We start from the raw sequence: 21,347 nt of genomic DNA, 5'->3' as shown, positions 1-21,347 counted from the left end.
TTGTTCCTTTTTTTAGATTTTGAAGGTAGGTATTTCTCAGAAACAGGTTTTGGGTCTATTTTATGTTCATTTTTTTGCATGTTAAACAAGGGAGAAGGACATACTTAAAAATAAGAAGTTAATCAGAAAACCTTCCACTACTTGCACTGCCTACTATCTATACAATGGCTGAAAACTCAGCAGTACAGCTTCCTGAGCTGTTTGCATTTAAAGCACATGGATAGTAGCATTTCCAAGCAAGTCTGTAGGAAAGACAGATCCTGGAGTGTAGGGAACATAGACATGTATGAGCTTGGCTTTGCAAGATTGGACCCACATACAGGGTTATGTCCTTATTAATAATGGGCATTTTTACACTAGTGGCTTACAATTCAGGAGGTGTTGGTTTTAATTACTTTTATTCTTTCTTTACATTTGTTGGGCTTTTTAATATATATTTTTTAGGGCTTTTCCTTTTATTTCAGGTGTGCATTTGTGTCCTCTATGCAGGATGATATATATAATATATTATAAAATCTCATAAGGATGTATTAAATGCCAATGCAAACTATTTAGTCTTACCAAATTAAGCATACATTGGCTAATAGAAAATTTAATAACAGTATTTATACTGAACCCATGTTCAATACCCCATGAACAGGGGTATTTTAAGTACTAGGGTGTAATTGAGAATCATCCAAAATTATTACAGATACAAATGCAGACAGCAAATTCCACAAACTTTAGCTGATCATTCCCCTTATTCCCCTCTCCCCTTGGTGTGAGTTTTTCAGCAATACTAAACCTTCTGTAAGTCTTGTATTCCAATTTGCATCCTACCTTCCTTCCTTCAAGACCTGCTGCCTGCCCAGAGTTTGCAGTGCTGAAGATTCTGTAGTTGCAGAGCCATACAATGGAGCAGTTTCAGACAAGATGCGCCACAAGTGGCAGCTGGGAGATGATTGTAGAAGTGCCACATCTGTGTGCTGCTGCTGGTGCATGCCATGCCAATGCAAGAGTGTGAAGGGACCAGGTGGCTGAATCTTTTATGTAAGACTTCTTGGGCATTTTTCTTTTTATACTGGGGAAAATGCCAGGGAGGCCATGCTGTGGCCAGGCTCCTCCATGGAGCATCTTCTATTGCACAGCCCATCACCTGCTGCAGCCAGCCACCGTAGGCCCAGACAAATGTCCGTCTCCATCTTTAGATCATAACGGGAGCTGACCTGGACACATAGTGACAAACCTGCTGCTAAACCCCAGGTGCTGCTTTCTTATGTATATGACTGTCTCAGGAAGCACTTTTCTTGAAAATAGGTTCTACTCTAGGTTAGACAGAGAGTAAATAGAACTCTGAGGGAGCTGGGGGTGTTTAGCCTGGAGAAGAGGAGGCTCAGGGGGGACCTAATTGCTGTCTACAACTACCTGAAGGGTGGTTGTAGCCAGGTGGGGGTTGGTCTCTTCTCCCAGGCAACCGGCGACAGAACAAGAGGACACAGTCTCAAGCTGTGCCAGGGGAGGTATAGGCTGGATGTTAGGAAGAAGTTCTTCACAGAGAGAGTGATTGGCATTGGAATGGGCTGCCCAGGGAGGTGGTGGAGGCACCGTCCCTGGAGGTGTTCAAGACTGGATGAGGCACTTAGTGCCATGGTCTAGTTGACTGGCTAGGGCTGGGGGATAGGTTGGACTGGATGATCTTGGAGGTCTCTTCCAACCTGGTTCATTCTATGATTCTGTCTATCGCTTGCTTTCAAAACCAAATGTTAAATACATTTAGCATAAAAATTCCTCTTTTAATGTCCATTTAAACTGACAAGCAACATCACCTGATGAGAAGTGCAGGTGTGCCACGTGGTGTGATGCAAAGCAAGCAGAAGCAGTGACTTGCATCTGGGTTTGACTCAGAGTTGGTTTTCCCACTCTGAGGTTTTTGCCCTGTCATATGTAAGCACACATACATATGTAGACTGTGGAAGGGAGCTACTCAAGGTCTTTCAAGGCAAATTTTCCCTTAGGTTTCTGTATCATAGAGGGATACAGAGAGAGTGCTGCACAACACAAACATTTTAATGCTGTAGCACAACCACCACTTGTGAGGACCCTGGTTGTCCCAACACCACCAGTGTATCTGAAAATAAAAGCTCAGGACTTGTAGTAACTTCTCTTGAGGTGAAGATGGGTCATAGGGGCATGTGTGGCAGAGAGCATGGCAGGTCTGGCAAGGAGACTCACACTGTCCTTGTTTGTGTTTTTCTTGACTCTGCAAGCACCTTTTCTCCCTAAGCTCTACAGCTGCTAAAAATAGACACCTTAAATGAATGGCTTCTCTTTGCATTAAGCTGTTGAAATTGCATTGGTCAATCCAGTGCGCACCAAAACTGCTGCTTGATGCACATTTATAAGTGAGATTCCTTGAGGTTTCTGTTTGGTAGCTGAAGTCAGACAGGTAATACTGATTGCACAAGTATTTGCTTTTCCCTGTGGCAGCATTTTCTCTAATTAAAAAGAACTTTGACTTAGCTGAGCTGGATTTTACAGCTTGTGGATCACAAGTGCTGTGTGTTTCCCAAAGCTCTAGCAAGAGTCATGGATCCAGGTGCCCAAATGTCTGGCTGGCACCTGCCTGCCCTTTGGGGCCTCATTCCCTTCCCTGAGACCTCCTGAGACTGCTGAGGGCATGGAGGTTTCAGTATTTTTCAAGGGGCATGAGATAGCTGCTGATCGTATGTGCTGCTCCTGTATGTGCAAATGGTGCTTTGTTAAGCGCATGTCAAATTGATGGGAGAAGTGCAGTGTGTGGTTTAAAGTGTTTCCTTACAGCAGCAGGCTGGAATTCCTGCTTGCCATTGAGCAGTCCTTCCTCTCACTTCATCCCTGGCTTCTCAGTTAGGATGAGTAATGGCCATTGTTCCTCTATGGGTGCATGCTGTATCTGGTTGACCCAATGCCAGCACAGCATTTATGGAGGCTTGGTCAAGAGTCTGTGGTGCCAACAGGCTGGTCTCTCTTTGCTCCACCTCTCCATCTCCTGGTCTGCAGGCTCTCATGCCTACTTTGTGTGGTGGGAAGCTACCATTGAAGTGATATGTTCAAGCAGGGTCAGCTGCAACCCAAGAAAGGTAGAAAGTTGCCCCCAACTGAGATGAGCACTGCTCCCTGAGGACCTGAATGCTAAACTTGTGGGTTATTTCTGGAGGACACTGAATGGACACAACCCATCCTAGGACTGACAAAGGTGAAGACAGCCTGTTGAGGCAATCTCTTCAGATAGGCTCACCTCAGGACCATTCAGCAGCTCTTACTGCATGGCTGCAGGAAGAAATAAAGCAGAGATGCTGCTAACCCCATTCCATGTGTTACTTTAAATAAGTCTAACAGATGGCTATCAGACTCTCTTGATTTCTCACCTATCTGAGGCACAAAGTTAAAAGAAAACAATGGAAAACCTATGCGAGCTGGGGTTCGGTGCTTCTGTGCTCAGACAGCAGTCAGGCTTGGTTTAATGCCTTGGGCCAATTAAAGCACAGTTGTTAGGCTGAGGCATTAGATGGGAGATAGGTTGGGGTGTTTGCATGCATGCTTCCTAATTTAGGAAGATCATGTGTCAAAGAGTTAGATTCTTGAGGAGGCTGTTGATGTGTACACAAACCATCAGCAGGGTATGCTCTAAAGTACCTTTGAAGGCGAAGTCATGGTGGAAATCAAAGCAACCTGAAAATAAAACTGGTGGGGAAGTTGCTATAAAGCGCCTTAAAGTAGTGTCTCTGTTTTAGGCATGTTGCCTCCTACAAATTAAGCAGAGAAAGAGCATTGCACTCAGGAAATGTGAGGTGCTGCTGATTCCCTTAGAACAAGAGGAATGGTACTGATGTCTATTTTAATCCTGCAGATGTTTAAATCTGTATTTATACATATTTACTTTTGCTTTAATCTGCTTCTCTCTCTTCTTTACCAAGGTTTTGCTGTTTTAGACTTGTCTTGAGGTCTACTAGGACGTAATTTTAGCAGTCCTAAAATCATAAAACTTGTGGGAAAGGAAAACAAGGAGCAATGATTCACCATTACTCACCACAGGAGAGCCACAGCCAAAGAAGTCAGGGCTGGGTTTTTTTTCTGTATTACACATAACTAAGTGGAAGTTGTGGCCACAGGATATTCTAGTCTAAAAATACACCTGTGTTGAAAGAGAGATTAATCATATGCACACACAGTGGGAGGTTAGTAAAATAGTGATGTGGCTGTGTAGCTTACGGTGCAGGATGCCCTTAAACCACTAAGTGCTGAAGCTTGGGAGGAAAACCTACAGGAAACATCACTCTCTGTATTCAATGTGGGTTATTCTGTATAAGCTTTAACTGTCTTGGCCCTGGAGCCACAATATAGCACTAAAGGGGCTTATGATATAGGCTTTTCATGCTTAATACTGTCTTTCTTGGGGTCTTGTTCGTTGAAGCCTCACAGAAAGGATTTGTAATTTCTTGGTCTTTTTGAGACTTAAAATTTTTATGTCTCAAAGCTCTCCACTCCCAAGTTCTGCTGTGCTCTCTGCCCCATGGAGCAGTTAGAGGGAGGGCAATGTGACAGTAGAACCACAAAGGTTTCTACTTTGGCCTGTTTCCCAGAAACATCTCCAGTAGTTTCAAACCTCTTTTTCCCTCAGACAACATCTTTACTTGTCACTTCCTCGGGTCAGCATTGAACTTCCTGAGCTGGGGCATTGCTGTGGGAGAGCTCACCTTTCAGCATCTCTCAGCTGAGCCAAGATTATGTCTTTTAGATTCTTTATGGTGAAATTTAATTAAACATCCTTCCAGAAGTTTTTAAATAGTTGAACTAGATGAGTTTAAATGGCATCTTTTATTAAGTCTCGACAACATGCAAGGATTTTTCTTTTAAGCATAAAAGTGAAGCCTTTTTTTAGTGATGTGTTGGCATTTACAACGTGTTTTTTTCCTATGACAGTTACTGTTAGCCTTGCAGTTTAAATGCAAGATGTTTTGTTTCCATTTTGGAGCCATTCTAGTGTGGCGCGGATGTTGCAAGGTGTGACAATGTTCATTTGTCCTCCAGCAGGTCCAGGAGCTGAGGTGACAGCTCTGGCATGCAAAATGGCACTAACCAGCCTAAGGTCTTTTAGCCGAGAGAGCTGTAACGCTGCCTCAATGTGTGGATGCTCTTGTATGCAGCTTCCAGTGAGTCCCCTGTTACCAACGTCAGCCACTGTGGACACAGAAGGATTATAATTGTCTTTGGAGGATGATTTGTACTAGAAACTACAAGCTCAGTTACCTACTCAGCTTACTATTGACATGCTTTTGTTGAGAAAGAGGCTTTTTCGTGTCAGGCCCTGCATTCATCTGGTGAGTTCCTGGTTCAATCTTTCTCCCCTTCTTTCCTGAAAGAAGAACCCCACCAAAATATTTCAAAAAGTGCAACAGGTTATGAATCAAACTCATGAAAAATACAAACTGTTGGCAAGGAGCTGTGTCCTGCCCTTTTTTCTCCTCCCCCAGGATAATTGTCTGAGAACTGAAATGCCTCATCAAGCTGCCAGGTGAGTGGTAGAGGAGGTGATGGAGTGGGAGAATGGGAGGATATAGTCAATCCTTTGGTGAAAGAAGAAATCTAACAGCTCAGCTCAGCCCATTTCACCTCCAGAGAGGGCAAAATTCAGTGCCTAATAGCTGCAGAGGGGGAACGTTCTTCTTTACATTGGCTGGTAGAATTCCAGTACCTCCCTGGGTGATTTTAAGGAGGATTTACTCTGTCTTCCAGTGCATAGTGGTTAGGAAGCAAACTATTTAATTTGAATACTATTACTCTTCCAGGTGCAGGATAGGTTAAGCAGAGCTAGAAAGGTTGTATTTCCATGGCCCAGTGGTTCAGCAGAGTTATCTGAGTTTTACATGATGTGGGACTTTGGCACAAAGAAGCAGCTTTATCCACCTGTTCCATACTGATTCCTAATCACCAAATTTGACAGCAAATACTCAGAGGACAAAGTGATTTAGAAGAACATCATACCGAGAGTCTCAAGTTTTCTACTGCAAAACTGCTTTTTCCTTCAGTGGCTCCAGTGTTACAAAACACAGTCAGGAGAGGGCTTCTCTCACACTGATGTGAGGTGAAGTGGAGCAATTTAAACACAATACATACTTCTTTATGTCCTCTTTGTTATGATTCCAGTGTCAGCCAAGACCTAAGTTGGCATGGCATACAACACTACCAGTAGGAGTCCAAACCAGTAGGTTACCCTGTGCTCTGCACAATTTGGAAACTGCAGATGCAAGTGTCTGAGGCAGGTGAGATGTCTTGCTTCTTGGAGATACTGGTATCTTTCCACAGGTTATAGCAGAAGCCACCACTACCACTTAAACACCTGCCTTGTAAAAGGCTAAAACATGCCAAATCCCACGCCAGGGGATGTGAAGCCTGGGCAGAACCGAGTGGCTCTGGACTCTGGTATAATGACATGTATTTCAGTAGGAGTGGGTTTCTCTGCTCTGAGTGGAGATGAGCTGTCTCCAGGGATCAGTTACTTAATGCTGTTAATATAAATAGAGAAGTTTTGTCCTGATGGCATTAAAAGTTGTCACTCTGGTGGGCAGACAAACCAAGTTAGGTATGACTACAGGAATTGATCTGCCTCCCAGGTAAGACAAAATTATATGTCACAAGAGAGCATCATGCAGAAACACCCATCTTCCTTTAAATTACACCTGCTTCTCAGCCTGGGCAGCACGTTCAGCCAGTGTGGCTATGCCACTGCTGTGCTGTTTCAGAGCACAGGGAGCTGGAAGAGAGGAAGGCTATGGTGTACTGCAAACAGGAAAAGCACGTGATCAATAAGGCAAATCAACACTCTTGATTTTGTTCTCAGCTGCATCAGAAGAGGGACCTGAGTCCTCCCCAGTTCTGCTCTATGGTCAGCCCCCAAGGCTGACCCTATGCAGGCTTCTTCCAGCCTTTCTTTCCAAACTTGTCTTTGCAGGACTGTATGTTTGTTGTAGAGACTTGTCAGAGACCACCTTTGCTTTTAATGCACTCTAAAGACCAAACAGCCTAAGCTCGTGTGACCTGTTAATTAAAGTCATAGTCAACAAGCATAAAATTGTACACAGCCACCCAAAAAGGATGAGACTGTACTTGCCAGTCTGTGCAGTTCAACTTGCATTTCAAATCACATCTATTAATAACCAACTCGTTTACTGAAAACATACCAGTGAAACAGTTTATAACTTTAATTAAACTTTACAGATTGGGGTTTTTTATGGCTTTTTCTTACCATTCTCTTAATAAGCTACTCTAGGAGCATAGCAGAGCTATCATTTGCTTGCCTGAAAATGGCTGAAAATGACCCACAGTAGCTGACTCTCTGGTGTATTTTTATAGTGGTACATTTCCTACAAGAAATCACCAGTTTAGTGCAAGTCCAGAGCATTCCTGGTTATGCAGCTTGGCACGCAGACAAAACATTCTGTGCTGGCAAGCAAAGGCAGCATCCCACAGGGAGCATCCTTCTCTTTCTTCAGGAGTTATGTGGAATTAGAGATTTGTTCAGCTTTGCATGTGAAATTGAACTTTTGCTTACAAAATCTATGGAACAATTCTGTTTGAGTGTTAAATTAGCAGAATCAAATCTCATTTTATGGAGGATATATTTATATCTGTTTTAAACAATGCTGGGTTTTGAAAAGACAAAAAAAAAATGTTACTATACAGAAGTGGAAAAATGACATTATTATTTGCAGTGGAAAATGTCACTGCTGTGCTGATAGCTGTTGACAGGTACTTGTCGTGGTTGTGTGCTGTGATGTGCTAATTATTCTGAAGTTCAATCAGATGGCATTTTGTGTTTTCATTTCAATTGTAAAAACACAGTATTTGTGATATGTTGACAAGCCTGTGTTTAATTGCTCTGTGGATATCTACCAAGCTCATGTGTTTTCCACTTACTTTGTGAAGAAAGGTGCATAATTAGCTCCAAGGCTACAGGGTATGCTGCTTGTTATCGTATTTTCATTTCCTCTGCAGTGATAAATGCAGAATGATGACGAACATGAAACCCCAAATTCGATGCTGAATGATACCTCAACCAGATTGCAAAGATGGAGAGTGCTGGCTGATTTTGCAAATCAATGTCATGAACCTTGAGACCTTCTCTTCCTTCTCAACTTTTCTCTGACTTCACAGAGCTAGAGTCAAAAGAAAAGGATGCAAATTAGGCATTAAAAATATCATCCAATAAGTTTCTGGAGACAGGCTTTAAAATGTCATAGAACCATAGAATTGTTTCAGTTGGAAAATCCAGATTATATCTCTTGTCTTCCTTGTTTGTTTCTTTGCAACTGTGCTTGCTCATCTCATCAGTATCAGGGTTATGGTGTTCAGTGATGAAATAAACTGAAGTTATAATTGCTCCAGTCCATCTGAACACAGATAAATTGGGCAGGTGTAACTAGAAATAGAGTTGGGCTGTCTCTCAATGGAATATTGCTTTTCCCTGAAATCAAGTGGGATCTAAATACCACAGCTATTGACTCTGAAAGCACAAATGCACATCCATATTTAGATACCAGGTTTTGTGCATAGCAGGAGATCAGGATAGATGTTTTCTCAATAGTACATGAACTACTAGTCTGCACTTGTACAAGCCTGCACTCTGACTCTGGACCTGCCTTCTGGTTTTGCCACTTATGGACCTGGTCAGTACTGTAAGTCGTGGTAATGAGGCAATTGACAGAAGACAACTCAATGTCACAGTTATTTATAGCAATTCCAGTTTTCCCTAGTGCTGGAAGCTGCTGTGCTGAATCCTAGCAAGGAGAACTTTGAACTCTCTGGAATGGGAGCATCAATGATTCATACATGATGGGAAGAAATGATGAGCTGGTGGTAAAAAATATTGTTGTGGCCTCTTGTACTTGATGTAGAAGAGCCATGTATGTGGTTATAACTCAACTGCTGTCTGTACTGCCATTCCCTGTTGGCTTGGTTAGCTGCTCTCAGGGGTCAGGCTGCCAGTCTCTTGTGGTGAAACAGCAGCACACTCCATCACAAGTAAATTTAAACATACCTGTATAAAAGTGAGACTGGGTAGGTATGGCTATATGGGGTGCAACAGCTTGCCTTGTGTTTCTTCTATGGCATTCAGTGACAGAGCATTAACAATTTTAGAGCTATTTTAATGCTGAAGGTCAGTTCTGCCTTATTGATTCTCACTATATTTAGAAAGTGTTTGAAGTGCAAGTCAGTCAAGTTGTTATATTCTCCCTCTTTGCTCTTAACCTTATAGTTCCTTGTCTTTCCTTGCTTAAACCTCCTATGCTCCAAGAAGAGGCTTATCTGAAAGGGACAAAATTTGGGCCTAAATTTAAATATGCCTTCCATGTGACTTCAGCTGAAGGAGGAAAGAATCTGTTGGTTCAAAGGGGAAGAAAGGCTCTGCAATTTGAGTTACAAGCTTTTGCAGCATCACAATAAACTTGCCAGGATCTTCCAGTGAAGACTATGCATCCCAGATTTAATATTTAGAGCCTAATTAAAAGCACAGGGGAAATAATTCAATTAGAAACGCAACAAAGAAGAAGTCTGGCATGAGTCCCCTGATCCTTGCTGGTATAAGGATCAGCCATTGTTATATGAGAGAGCCTCATGTGAGCCTTCTGCTTTTCTTTTGCAATGGCCATAAAATGATTTTGTTCTGCTTTTCTGCCCCCTAAAGCCGTTTGTTTAAAAGTAAGTTTCCTTCTCACAAGACTAAGTCAGATGGTTTTGATATGCAGACTCTTACTCTGATACTTGAGGGAAAATGCATTTATTTGTTTTCATACACTGATATGCTGGCAGTGATCACATTATGGATGTAGAAGCTATTCCCTGCTTCCCCCTGCACTGTGATGATTTTAGGGTGTAATAGCTAGTGAAATGAGTATCTTGTGGTGGAATTAGGAAACATTAAAATAATTACAGGTGCAATTGCTGCAGCTCTCATATGGCATATGCAGTTAAATGTCTTTAGCTTCTTCAAAACTACTTTACAGTCTGTGTTGTGGATTTGCCTATATTTATTAGACAAACAAGAAAGTAACTCTTGCCATCTGCGCATAAGGATGATGTTTAACCTTCCCTCCAGGCTGATGGAAGCAAGACAGCTCAGAAGCTATAGATTTTTGCTTCTGTTTTACATCAGGTTTGGTTTTTTTTCCTACAAGCGTGTGGATGTGCAATGTTCTCTGAGCAGCACTGTGCATGAGAACAGACAGGCAGAGGTGCTGTATACATACACACAAGTGCACAGAGCCAGAACAGGCAAGCTTGGACTTAATTAAATTTAATCTCAAATGTGCTGTGAGAGAAGAAAATATTAATGCTGTGTCAGAGCACTTGGGGGAAGCTGCCATGCTCTGTACATGGCAGGACCACAGAAATAGATAAATTGAAGTTTGTATTGCTACAGCTTGTACTATACCTGTTCTGCATATGAATGGAAAGCTTAAGTCCCTGCACTTATCATTTTGGCACCTTTCCTACATTTAAATTTTACTTCGTCAAGCCTTTCAGCTTTTAAAACTAGAGCAGTTGCTGCTCTCCAAGTGGCTAAGGGAGTATAGGGGGAGAGATGCATCTTTCAACCAATTCCTGTGTCAGTATTTTGAGGCTGTACTGGCATAAGCACTGATAAATATTTACTCATTGAGAAGTGATCTGGCTGGTTACAGTCTTGCCCTCCTCCTTGCTGGGGCATTTGAGAAAGAGTCAGCAAATCACCCTGCTCCTCCAAGGTTACAACCTGGCCTGGCCACCTTTGTGTTATGAGAATTCATCACTCCAGAAATGCGATGGATGCTCACCAACCCTTAAAACCATCACATCTCCTTATTCCTGATTTACCAAATCTGGGATATTTGAGTCATATTCTGCCCTGTAAATACTTGTTCTGTAGCAGCTCAAGGTAGTTACATATTCACACTCATAAGATTTATTATATTTCCCTACAGAGGGTCAGGGGACCTAGCACATTTTTAGTAAAGACTGGAATATTTTCTTTCCTCATACATATTTCAATTGTTTGCTTAATGGATGCAATGCTAGTAGATGCATCAACTGACTTTTATCTATGTTCTGTTAACTCAGGCTTAACAGGAAAGATCTTCATTGACTTCAGTCTGGAAAACAACAGTTTCATCACAAAGTAATTTAAGGCCCATCCTTGCTTTATGAAGAAACACATTCAAGTTGCTTTAAGGGACTGAAAGATAACCCAGTGGTATCTCACCATCCAGATATTGAAGGAAAAAAGGTAAATTCATTAGTGGTTGTTGTGATTTATAGTAAAAGGCAGCCAAGCTAGGAGCAGGAGTTGTTCTGTTGGAAGGTAGGAGAGCCCTGAGAGGGACCTGGATAGGTGGGCAGAGGCCAACAGGATGAGTTTTAACAAGGCCAAGTGCAGGGTTCTGCACTTTGTCCACAACAACCCCAAGCAGCACTACAGGCTGGAGACTGAGTGGCTGGAGAGCAGCCAGGAAGAAAGGGACCTGGAGGTGCTGGTAGATAGTAGCTGAACATGAGCCAGCAGTGTGCCCAGGTGGCCAAGAGAGCCAATGGCATCCTGGCCTGCATCAGGAACAGTGTGGCCAGTAGGACAAGGGAGGTTATTCTTCCCCTGTACTCAGCACTGGTCAGGCCACACCTTGAGTACTGTGTCCAGTTCTGGGCCCCTCAATTTAAGAAAGATGTTGAGGTGCTGGAACATGTCCAGAGAAGGGCGACCAAGCTGGTGAGGGGCTTGGAACACAAACCCTATGAGGAGAGGCTGAGGGAGCTGGGGTTGTTTAGCCTGGAGAAGAGGAGACTGAGGGGTGACCTCATTGCTGTCTACAACTACCTGAAGGGAGGCTGTAGCCAGGTGGGGGTTGGCCTCTTCTCCCAGGCAACCAGCAACAGAACAAGGAGGCACAGTCTCAAGTTGTGCCGGGGTAGGTCTAGGCTGGATGTTAGGAGGAAGTTCTTGACAGAGAGAGTGATTGGCATTGGAAGGGGCTGCCCAGGGAGGTGGTGGAGTCAAATTGCTGGAGGTTTTCAAGAAAATCCTAGATGAGGCACTTAGTGCCATGGTCTAGTTGACTGGCTAGGGCTGGGTGCTAGGTTGGACTGGATGATCTTGGAGGTCTCTTCCAACCTGGTTGATTCTATGATTCCATAGATTAAAACATTCCTACCTGGACGCTTCCATCCTAAGTCCCTGCAATAGAGCAACCCCAGAAATGCTTTCTACAATCCAACTGCAAGTGGTGAAACCCAACCAAAGCTCCAGCTATGACTGTGGAATAATTCAAGATGCCTAGAAAATGTTTGTGTTGTTGAGGCCCAGAGTTTTCAGCTGTGAACTCCAAGTGTGAGTAGGAGCTGGCTGAAGAAAATGTACTTAAGCATGAATCTAATCATGCTTAAGTAATCAGAGGGTCATTCAACTGTTGTCAGTGGACTGGCACCTGAACAGTCTTTGAGTAGTTGGGGTGCATTTCATTAGGAGCCTATTTAAAGTTGCTATGTTCACAATATTTTTTTCCAGTCTCGTTATAGTAATGGCTATATAACATGTTGTTGGTTAGTGACATGATGCTTGGTTTTAATTTTTAATTATTAATTATTAAAAAGCAAAACAAAGATATGGCTTTTAGGATATAAGATTCTTTTCACAAATGTAGCTTCTCTACATACAGTCAAAATAAGGCATGTGAGGACGAAGCTGAATCAAAGGATAGAGTTAACAATGACACTGTGGTCTTTTGGCTTAGCCATCTGAAAAGGCTCAAACTGAGTGGTAATAGTTATACCAGTCAGATTAAAATGTCAATTATTGTTAATGAAGGTAGCTGGAATCCTTTCAGGCCTACCAATTGGACATGGTCAGAGTTACTGAGTTAAAGGCTTGTATTTCAGACATTTAAAAATGTTCCCATCTAGGTTAGGCATAAGGCTGTCTTCTACAACTGATGTGGAAACAGAAAGAAAGTGACAGAGAGGCACCTACAAAGGACAGTTCTTATTACTTCTATTAGCTGTCTTCAAATGACATTAATGAGGTGACTCCCCTTGTTCTGCAGCTAGAGGCAGCCTCTTCAAATCTGTGCCCAACGTAGACTAAGTTTGATAAAAAGCTCAACTACAGCATTAAGTAATCTCTGAACTGTCTTTCTCAGACACAAACTCTGTCCCAGGCTCTTAAGGCAGAATGACACTTGTGCTGATCTCCTACAAAGTCCCTCTTGCCTCGTACTGAGCTTACAGCATCACTTTAGAAGGAGCTGGGCCCATTAGGGAGGGTCAGTAATACAGCCATAGATCTGCATATTCAAACTTTTTCAAAGTGCTCAGAAGTGACAGTGAGGAAAATCATGTATCTGTTTCCTGGTGTGGGAGCTGGGGAACAGATACATAGCTTGTGTCTTTTGCTATTTTTTTAATTTTTATTTCATTCTTATCTTCCCACCCTACACACCTGACTGATGCTGAATACAATCTATCCCTTGGGGAATGTAACATTCATTTTTCATAGGGAAATGGTCTTGCAATCATAAAAAAATGATGACTGTCTGAAACAGCAGTTAATCTTGCTTGAGAACTGCATCATTAACCTACAACACAACATACACATTATGGACACATTTATAAATGGGGGAGAGCGCAGACTTCTGTTTCTAATTTCCTTCTTGCAGAGGCTCATAAAAATCAGAGGGAAAGCACTGCCCTTGACATACTGCCAGGCGAGACCTCTCTGCTTCTGTAGCTCCTTTCAGAGGAAGGATGATTCTTTGGCCATGCTAGTGAACTAGCACAGGAGATTTTTTTAAATCTTCCTTAGTAGGGTGGGTGACTTTGGAATCTCTATGCCAGACATTGTGTGGACATCTGATTTTTGCCTCACATGGCAGCCCAGAGCTGACAGGCTCAGTGGCATGAATAGTGGGGATCCCAGACATGAGCCACCCATCTTGTCAGGCTTTGGTCGCCAGATGTCTTGGCTGGATCTCAGTACCCTGGAAAATAAAGTTCCTTAGCCTCACAATTTGAGATGCTATTTTGTCCCAGATTTTCAACTGAGACATACCATTTGCTGTTTCATGCTCTCAGTCCTCACAGAAGGCATTTGCCAACTCAGACATCTCAGTCAAATAATTTCTGAGTCATACCCAGGATGCATCCTTAAACAGTTATGTGTGTCCTGAGCTTCACGTGAAACCACATTGCTCAGTATGGGAACAGAAGGTAGGGAACATCCAACACAACACTGGGAATGTTCTCCCTGAAATGCAGTTACTGTAAACAGTGGTTCAATATGTTCACCCACAACAGTAAGCCCATACATGTATGCTTAGAGAAACCAAGTCAGGAAGAGCTGGTCCCTATGGATTTCCTAGCTCAGGGCATTCCTGTTTCTCCCTGACCTCACTACCATTTTGGCAGGCATTTTGGTTTCTGAGCGTTCTTTTGGTGGTAGACAAATAAGAATTTGTTTGTACTTTTTAAACACAAAACAAATGGAAAAAAAGAATCACCATTTCACAGAATCTCACTTCCCAGGTGTCTTAAACCCATTTTGCTAGTGCAGTTGCATAAATGCACCAAAATTAGCCAAGCTATGGATTCTGTCCAAGATGTCCTTCCATTTTATATAAATGCAAACCACAGGTATCTTTGAAAAGGACTCTAGAAGGTCACAACTAGCAACCTGGCTCTTGGATGCTCAATGGAGTTAGGGTTGCTAAAGAGGAATTTGCCAGTTAGAAGAAGTGGAAAAGATTCTGATAATGTGCCAAAAGAGAGAAGAGCTGGTGTATTGCAGCAGGGTAATTTAGGCAATAAACTTTGTCTTCTTCTGCCTATTTTTCAAAGATAGTGACATTATCTGGAACCATAAAGAGTGAAAAGTAGTAGCTGAGAGCTTACTGTCAACACACATCTTGTTGAGCTGTATGCATGTGTTACTCACATATAACCTCTGAGGTTTTTGGTGATAAGACACAATCTGCTTGCTGTTCTCAAAGTTTAAAAATGATAGCAACAGTACTCTGGTTATTCTGTGGCCTTATATGCTTTTAAAACACAGAAGTGAGTAGCTTAAAAAAAAAAAAATTCCAGGAACTGTTGAGAGCCTGTAATTGGAAGTCTAATTTCTCAACCATACTCCTAAAATTTCCATCCTCCCTTGTACATTCACTATGGAAATTAATTTGGTACAGAAAAGTTATTCTTGGCAGAGCAGAGATGTGTCTTTGGGAAGTTTCATAGTGTATCCAGTCACTAAACCTAGACTTTGCTGTCCTAGCAGCATACCTGTAAACAACTGGGAGTGAATAGAGATCTTAGAAATATCCTTCTTACTAGGTTTTTTTGGTTGTTTGTTTGTTTAGAAAACAAACAAAATGGAAAGATTTCTTTGCTCGGGGAAGGAGAGGACTGAAAGTGCTAGTGAGAGCAGAGCTTAGCACTGGTAGGAAATGCGTGAATTATGTTCAGTCCTACTGATACCCTGTGTACCTGATGTACAGAAGCCTGCTATTTAGCTGGACCACTCCTAAGCTGTAGGATTAAAGTATTTTCCTTACACTCCCAACTCGCCCTCTTTAACCACTGACATGTGCATCTTAAGGGTCTTACAAGTTAAAGAAAGACTCCTACGAGGCTGTGCCAGTCAATAAAGAGAAGGGAGGACATTTTGGGCCACAGATCTGTCCAAGGGTCTTCACACGCTTTGAGTGTTGTACTCGGAATTTTGCTGGGACCTGCATGTTGGCACTGCTGCCTTTTTGGGGCTCTAATAGTGATATGGACATCTGTGAGGGCAGAAGTGCCTGTTCTCAGCATGTGCTTGTCAGGAATGTTCTGGACTAATGCTGTCTGGCTGATGGATTCTGCAATCATGCAAATTGTAGTAGGTTACTGAGGCTTTCCTCTCAACCTGGACCCTGATCTTGTACTTGAGTGTGGAGAGTCATAGAACCATAGAATGGTTTGGGTTAGAAGAGACCATCAAAGGTCATCTAGTCCAACCTCCTCTGCAATAAGCAAGGGCATCCTCAACTAGATCAGATGGCCCAGAGCCTTGTTGAGCCTAACCTTGAATATCTCCAGGGATGGGGCCTCAACCACCTCCCCGGGTAACCTGTTCCAATGTTCCACTACTCTCATGGTAAAGAACTTTTTTCTAGACATTCAATCTAAATCTACTCCTCTTCATTTTGAAACCATTGCCCCTTGTCCTATCACTATAGGCCTTTGTAAACAGCCTTTCTCCATGAGCCCTTATAACTTGTCTTGGTTTGTGCTGTAAGTGCTGCAAGGAATAACAAACATTCTTAACTGAGTAATTAAGAAACAAGGAAAATAAATTTCAAGTTGCTAGTAATGGAGGTCATGAGGGATTTCTCTTTTGGAGCAAACTCATACAGTTGTATGTAAGTGTCAGAAATGGACTCATCCACTCGCAGCTGATAGTGTCAGTTGTGCTGGGAAGAGAGAATAGAAGGAAAAGCCCTAAGGCGTTTGCATGCTGTAGTTTTCTCTATTCATCTCTGCATTTAAAGTATCTGAGGATGTGTGAAGCTGGACTTAGCGCCTGCTTTTAACAAGCTTTGCACTCTAAGTCTGTGTAAGTCATTATCAGACATTGGCATCCCAAGGAAATTTAGAGTTGTGAGCATGTTCTGTGGGTCAGAGGTGTTCTACTATCTCCAGCATAGCTAGTAATCTCCACTGGGATGGGTAAAATGCTTTTGGGCTCACTGTTCACCAGTGCACCCATTCTCCAAATCTTTCATGTCAGACAGATCCTGCCATCTTTCAGCAACATACAAGCTCTGTAACTAGATCACAACAGAAGTCCTGTCCTGGTCAGATCTATGGTAAATGGAAAATTAGTGAGTCCTATGTGTTCAGCCTGATGATCCTCTCTAGATAGTGAATAAATCTGCTGTTAGCAAGGGGGCCTTCTCTGCTGCAGGCAAATACCCGCTAGAAACCAAACTGAGACCAAGCCAAAAATAACCACTGGAGACTCAAGAAAGTATGTCAAGATCTCACTCTATGGACCTTAAAAAGAAAGAGAAAAATCTTTTTCCTTTCTATAGATGGAAACTCATTTTTATTGTTACAAATTAAACAAAAATGGTGGAAGAAAGTGTGGTGAATTATTGAAGCTGGTAGCTCAGTCTGACCTTTTCCACTAAAAAAATCTAATCCCAAAGAAGCAGGGTTCCTGGAAATCTAATTTTGTCTTCGAGGCTGATTAATTATTTGACCATGCAAGCATTGGCCAGCCAAACAGTTTACCTTTCCTGCATAGCTGCTGTTTCAGTTAACAGCATAGGCTCAGAAAGTAGTCAGTTTAGAGTTTAAGCTGAGAAGCTGTAGAAGATTTCACACATCGTTAACTGGATTCACTCCCACACTTGTTTCTTAAACAAGCAAAGATAGGTTGGTATAGACACAGAGAAACACACAGTTTTTGGAACAGTGGGGTATTATAAACCACCACTTTGATTGCTGGTGAGATGATAGAAATTTGGGTGTGGTAGATACATCACACAGCATCCCTTGTTTTCAAGTGATATATGTTCAAGACCTACAATCACTTAAAATATCATGGTGGCAGGATGGCAAAGTGAAATAGCTCCAAGTGCTGAAGGGAGAGGACATTTCAGGCACAGGTCACTGGCAGGAGATGACTGCTACAGCTTCTGTATAGGGCTAACTAAGCATGAAGCTGGAGGCCAGGGTAACGCAGTAAAGCAGTAAGCAGGAGCTGCTACTTCTTTGCTTCCTCCAACTGCTAAGGCTTCCAACCAGACGTCAGTCTTTGTACCAGCCTTGCAGAGTGTTTTACTTGAGAGCTATGCTGTGCAGGTAGGGTGTGCTGCTGTGCTCACAGTCCACAGGCACTCAGTAAAATGACACACTTTGCTTTTTTTTTTTTACTTGGCATTGTGGTTTTCTGCAGTGGCAGTGGAAAAGTGCAGGAATAGCTACAGCATGCATTTGACATCTTTACAGTTTCTGTGTCCAGAAATTTTGCCAAGTGGAATTTGAAAATTCCAAATTGTGCTTAGGCATCTGGAAATACTTGTCCCTGAATGATAGTAAAGCACTTAGAGATCATCAAGAAAGACTATACTGTAAGAAAAGGTCCTTGAGAAACAGCTAGATAACTGTCCGTCAAGCATGGCATATACCTAGTTCATTCCTGCAAGGATTAGGTCCTTTCCAGCTCTGCATTCATAAACTCTACATACAAGGTATCTTAGAGGATTGTGGGAATGCCCACCACAGAGTGGACATTTGCCTTGCAGCCTCCCTGCAAATAAAATCTTTGACAAGAAATGACAGTCCTGGAAAACCTCCCACTCTTCAGAATAACCCTCTTTGTAACTTGTCACACATCACACACCCTTCTCAATGACAGTTCTCTGTTTCTGCTGAGACAAGAGTGCATCTGTAATTCTCAGTAGAAGAAGTCCACATTATAAGTGCTACTTTCCGCCTGCCAAAAGGTAAAGATGGGAACAGAAACTGGTTAAGAAAGGAGTTTTGTTAAAAGCATGTTTCTCTGCATGACAGCATGGTTTGGAGAATATTCTGGTTACGAAGAAGGCTTTCTCCTGAAGGTGACTCTCTGCCAGAAAGGCTATCATGCTCTGGTGTAGGCTTCTCTCTCACCTCTTTTTGTGTCTTAAAGCCATTATATATCAGTTCTCAGCGCTGTCAATTTCCTCATGCTACTTTGCTCTGGTTGTGGCTTGTGGGCAAAACTTGCATGTGCTTTGAGCTCCAGTTGACTGTAGCAGTGTGTAAAGCCTCAGCACAGACTGGAGATGCTTTTTATCTTGCACATCTCCTCTTCCTGATCCCTGCAGTATGCTCCTGGGAAAAAAATCAAACAGGAAAGCATTTTCAAAAGATTAGTAATGTCTGGGGCAAGAAAGAATTTCCAACCAACATCCTCATCCCACTTCCTCTCTAAACTCCCAAAGGCCATGTGGGTGATCACGTTTAAATTAGCAGTACAAGAGAACGTTTACTCTGAAACAGGTCATGACCAACAGCGCAGTCTAGTTGGGAGGCCTGTAGCTATTAGTGTTTACCAAGGAGTAGTACTAGGTTCAGTCTTGTTCAGCATATTCATCAGTGACCTGGATGAAGAGTCAGAGAGTACCATGAGTAAGCCTGATGATACAAAACTGGGGGAAGTGGCTGATACACTAAAAGGCTGCCATTCAGTGAGACCTGGACAGGCTGGAGAGAAGAGAAGTGTGTCCAGACGGTCAAGGGAGATTCTCCTCCTTCTGTTCTCTGCTCTAGTGAGGCATTACTGGGCTCCCCAGTTCAAGAGAGACAGGGAACTACTGAAGAGAGTCCAACAGATGGCCATGAGAATGATTAGGGAATTGGAACATCTGCCTTATGAGGAAAGGCTGGGAAACCTGATGCTGTTTGTCCTGGAGAAGATTAAAAGAAGATCTTTAAATGCTTATAAATATCTAAAAGATGAGTGTCAAGTTTGGGATAGACTGTTTTTAGTAGTGCCCTGTAAGAGGACAGGGGACAGAGCACACAAACTAGAGTACAGGAAGTTCCATCTAAACACGAGGAAAAACTCCTTTCCTTTGAGTGTGACAGAGCACTTAAACAGGCTGCTCAGAGAGATTGCTGGATCGCCTTCTCTGGAGATACTCAAAATCCACCTGACGATGATTCTGTGCAACCTGCTCTAGGCAAACCTGCTTCAGCAGAGGGGCTAGGCTAGGTGGCTTCCAGAGGCCACTTCCAATTCATGTCATTCCCTGATTCTGTTAAATTACAGTGAATATGTGATAGTTTGTTTTCCAAGCTATATATCCATGGTAGGAAGCTTCTTAAGAAATGTCACAGTACTGGTTGAGAGGTTTCATAAGTGTCTCTGTGGCTTTTGTGTGGTCTTGGTGGTAGCCTGCTCAGGCCAAGGCCTGGATTTGACTTAGGTGAGCGTATGATCCTTGGTGCTATGTGGCAGCAAGGACCACCTGAGTGCTTTTATCAATGTAAAATGACGAAAAGAAAAGACAAGCTATAGGAAGCTTCTACTGTGAAGCTTTATACAGACATGGTCACCTTCACCGCAGTGTTATACCACTGCCTTAAGCTTCAGCCTTTGTCCAAATGGAAAAAACGCCTTCAGATCTTCACCTCCATACAATGCCACTCAGGTGAAAGAAGCAGACAAAGCTCCTGTGTCCCTGAAATCAGCTTCAGCTTGTGGATACCTATCTTGGGAAGCAGAGGAGACTTTTTCTTTTCCCCTCACTGTTTCATTCTTTCACCCAGCAGCTCAGATTTCAGGAGAAACCTGCAAAGGAGCGACACTGTCTTACTTGCTCCTCTCTCTGCCTCTTGGCAGAACGGTCATGAGTTTATCGCAGCAGACGGTGGTGGTTGCACTTGACTGACAGCTTCCCCTCACAGGGAGTTACCCTATGCCAGTGAAGGTCTGCGACCAGAGGGTGCCCACCCTTCATGCTGCAGCCCTTTCTCTCGACGCTGAGTGCAGTCCCTACTGGGAGCCAGCCTTGTCACACAATTGACCCCACTCCCGCCAAGCGCCTGGTGGAAGAGCTGTCATGGTTGCCTCCATATGGACTTCAGTGACCTGAACCTCATGGAACTGGTGCGCTCGGTGCCACAGTGCACATCCAGGGTTAGCACTGAGACTCAAAACCCAGCCGGCATTTCTGAAGTGACGTTCAAGATCCAGGGCGAGGTGGCGAGGGGTCACGTTCCGTGGCAGGCTCTGATGCAGGTGGCCCTGCGGGGGCTGACTCCCCGCGACAGGCACACGCAGCATTATCGCCACTCTCAAATCTGCCCACATCGCGACCGTACACCCGAGCTCCGCAGCGGCGGGTGACTGCCGGCAAACCTCCCTCCGGGCCCTGTGGTGCCTGCAGGCGCCCGCCGCACCCCGCGGGGCCGTGAGTGGTGTCAGCAGCCGCCGGCGCCTCCCGGCCGCGACGCCAGGTGGCGCCGCCATCGCGCGGGCGGGCCGCTGCTCCGGGGCTCCCCCGCTGCCTCCCTAAGGGCTTCAGCTCGCCTCTTCCCGCCGCTGTGGCAGGCTAAACCCGGGATCTCCCAGGTCTTTGCGTTGTTAACCACTCATGTCCCGGAGATTACTGGAGGCCCTGGAGCTGGCCGAAGCTCTGTGTATTATTCCAGACGACAAGGAAGCTGCTCGAGGGCAATGGTGTGTCTTTACAGAATGCTTGACAGGATTAACCAGGTTCGCTAACACCTCTAGGATCGAGTCCAACCTATCACCTAACCCTTCTAATTAACTA

The sequence above is a fragment of the Pogoniulus pusillus genome, chromosome 15 (genome assembly GCF_015220805.1).
Source record: "Pogoniulus pusillus isolate bPogPus1 chromosome 15, bPogPus1.pri, whole genome shotgun sequence".
Classification (NCBI taxonomy): domain Eukaryota; kingdom Metazoa; phylum Chordata; class Aves; order Piciformes; family Lybiidae; genus Pogoniulus; species Pogoniulus pusillus.
The sequence above is the reverse complement of the archived record's forward strand: the minus strand, read 5'-3'. Positions refer to the sequence as shown.